Source organism: Meleagris gallopavo, chromosome 13, assembly GCF_000146605.3.
Source record: "Meleagris gallopavo isolate NT-WF06-2002-E0010 breed Aviagen turkey brand Nicholas breeding stock chromosome 13, Turkey_5.1, whole genome shotgun sequence".
Lineage (NCBI taxonomy): Eukaryota > Metazoa > Chordata > Aves > Galliformes > Phasianidae > Meleagris > Meleagris gallopavo.
This window is the reverse complement of record NC_015023.2, coordinates 2,614,220-2,617,394: the sequence shown is the minus strand read 5'-3', so window position 1 is coordinate 2,617,394 and position 3,175 is coordinate 2,614,220. Positions and strand designations below refer to the sequence as shown.

At 36.4% G+C, this 3,175-nt stretch overlaps 1 long non-coding RNA gene across 1 annotated transcript in view; it reads left to right on the top strand.

Moving 5' to 3' along the window:
• LOC109369755 overlaps positions 1-2,446 on the top strand; it is a 9,093-nt gene extending 6,647 nt beyond the window's left edge. The window contains exons 2-3 of the long non-coding RNA XR_002119192.1: positions 1,048-1,123; positions 2,343-2,446. This is a non-coding gene — a long non-coding RNA (uncharacterized LOC109369755). The remainder of the gene's footprint in view (positions 1-1,047; positions 1,124-2,342) is intronic.
• The last annotated feature ends 729 nt before the right edge of the window (positions 2,447-3,175 follow it).

Here is a 3,175-nt window from a genome sequence, read left to right as displayed (position 1 = left end):
ATAAAAAAAAAAAGCGCCTTGGTGGCAGTTTTGAAATATCTCAGTTATGGTACTTTATACCTGCTGCAAGCTCTGGAGTGGAACTGGAAAATACAATTCAAGTATTATTACCAAATTCAATAGATGTAGTTCTGTTCTTTGTAAACAGTAACTGTGGTGTTTGCGGCGTCCTTTGAGGTGGATGTGAGAAATATTAAGAAATCAGTATGTGTAGCAGTAGGAAGAGTAGGTGTTGGTCAATAGAAAGTAGGAACTATCTCCACTTCATGTTCACACAAAATAGCTGCTTTTATTTGAATTAGGCAGTAGAAAGCAGTGCAAGTAGATAAAAATTTAATGTTAAATTTTTTAGTTGAGTTCAGAACAGAATATCAAGGCTCATGAATAAATGCAAGTTCAGCATTTCATAAGGCATGAAGAACAGGGTGTTATTTTTTTATTGTGTTTTCTGAATACAGAAAGGAAAGTGGACACTGTGGCTGTAATTACTGCCTCTGTGGTTTTTGAACTTCATGGTTTGGATTTTAAATACTAAACAGATGCAACGTTTGTTCCATCTGTTCCCCCAAGGTATTGCAGATAGGTGGGAGTTGGGATTGTGCTGAATTAGAAATTTTGGAGCTCTGGAAATTTCATTATGTAAACTAGTTTCAAATTATGTTTAAAAAGTAACTCAAGTATGCCTGTACAAATGTTCCACTGGTAGTGTTGGGCAATGACAAATACAGAACTCCATTGCCTTTGTTCCAAATGTGCTGTAGAATGAGTTGAAAAAAGGTTGATTGGACCACTTGTTTATTCATCTCAAAATAATGCAGGCTGATGTTTGGAATGCCTGTGACGTGACGTTCCTTTGTAAGATTGTTTTGTTAGTGGTGAATCAATGCCAACGGAACTTCACTGTCACGAATACTTTAATAAGGCTCTGTTCTTGAGGTATACTTGGTCTTATTTTACCGCAGGCAATAAATGTTGTTTTCAGGTTATTCTGTATTCTTAGCCTAAGAAGCTGCAATCTAACCAAAATCTGTTCTGCTTTTCTTTAAGTCGTGTGATTAAGACAGACATGGAATTGGAAGTTCTGCGCTACACCAATAAAATCTCCAGTGAAGCTCATAAAGAGGTAATGGATCCTTTACTGTTAATAATTTTTGCTCTTAGTGTAACAGTAGTACTCAGAAAACGTTCCCAGCAACCCTGAATTGCTTAGTAATAAAATAATGGAAAGGCTGGATAGAAATAAGAGGGTAATATCCCTTCTATTACAGCCCAGTAATATACCTTGCATTGTCCTTGAACTCACTGGTGCATTTGCAATGTGTGAGAAATGAAGTGTGGTTTTGGATAAAAGCTGGAGCCTCAGCAGAAGGTGACCTGCCTGCAATCTGTCTGCTCTATTTGCACAAATACCTGTACAGCAATGGAGAATGAGAAGAAGGTTTTTCATCTGACCTGCATCTGTGTGTGCAGCTCTAGAAAGTTTTGCTCTGGCAGTTTACTCAAGTCAGATCCTTATAAATGATGGGAGTTGTGGTATTGGTGATATGGAACTTAGGTGTCAATCCTGTACTCTATAAAGTGACTCAGATGCCATGAGTTCTGAGCAAAGACCAGGGGGAGCTTAGTGAAAAGCATCTGAAGAAGTTACCAACTAAACTGTTGACTTTGCCCCTGTTCTACACATTTCTGAAATGTGAAGCATGAAAATATTGTAAAGTGCATATTGTAAAGAGTCTATGCATTTGCATTCATTCTCCTCAGTCATTTGTAATCCTTAAATAATGTCATCCCATCTGAGATAACTCCTACAGAGCTGCTGTTTAGTAGAACTTCCATAATACAGAAGCAGGCAAAAGAATAGCAATGGTGCACATTCTCAGCAAACCTGAGAATGAAATTCAGACATGAGGTGTAACATGGTGTTAATTCTAGCTGTGTTCTGTTGATTCAGATTACAAAGTATGAAAGAGGCTCTTTCTTTGTAGCGTATTGCAGTTCACAGTTTTGTTTTGCTGGTGTTTCATAAAACAAAAGGACTTGCTGCCAAGTTCACCAGAGCTTTCAGAATTTAGCGTTGGTATTTTGATGAGCTGCAGTTCATTAGGATATACTTTGGCAATTAAGCTTGCTCTATTGCTGGAAACTGCAGGCATTTTAAAAGATTAAAAAGTTTGATTTCTAATATAGTTTTGAAGTACATACACTGACGTAAATTTAAATGAAGTACAGATTATATTTTTGTAATATAGGTTTCTCTGGAGATGCTCAGTTGTAAGTTGTAAATTTATAAATATGCGATTCCCTCCTGCTAAGAATGTCCCATGTTAATATGTATCTTACAGGTAATGAAAGCAGTAAAAGCTGGTATGAAAGAATATGAGCTGGAGAGGTAAGAATTATTTCAATAAATGTAATAAAAATGGAAAGGTCTGTTTGTATTAGGAGTCGATGCAATAGCTGTGGCACAGCAGTAGCATTGATTCAGTAGAGAGCTCTTTTGAAGATTGTTTTGAGCATTATTTTGTTACTTTGAGATAGTGGCACTTCATCAGTTTCAGACGTGTATTTGATGATGGTTGATTATTTTTTCCTGATGGTGTAGTGTAGTATAATTTTTCTGAAGTTGTGGTATTTATAGAAGCTTTAGGAAATGCTGTTGTTCTTGTCTGAAGGCATCCAACAAAATGGTGTTTATGGATAAACATCACCCTTAAGCTTGTTATGCTTAGAAGTCTACAGTAGGAGTGTTTAAGAACCTTATAAAATACCGTGTTCAATTACATCTTGCCTGCAATTACAAGTCGATATTGCCTCTACAAGGAGCTCGTCTCACAAGTGTGGTGGGTATTACTACAGCTGTTAAGAAATCAACAAGAACACCACAGATTTCTGTTGAAGAAAATGTGCTATACAAGAATACATAGAAGGGGTTGGCTGCTGCTGATTGACACAGTGAGTGATGTGTCTAGATATGAGGAAAACATTGCTTCCTCTTTTAAATCGATATTTACACCAGATCATTTTATAAAACGTGGTTTCGATCACCAAGTCCATTTATTTTTATCTCACATACAGCATTCTGTTTTTGAAGTATTACATAATAAAGAAATCGAAAATAGTGGTGTTATTTCTTGACAGTCATTTTTGAAATGTTAGCAAGCAGACTAATTGGATG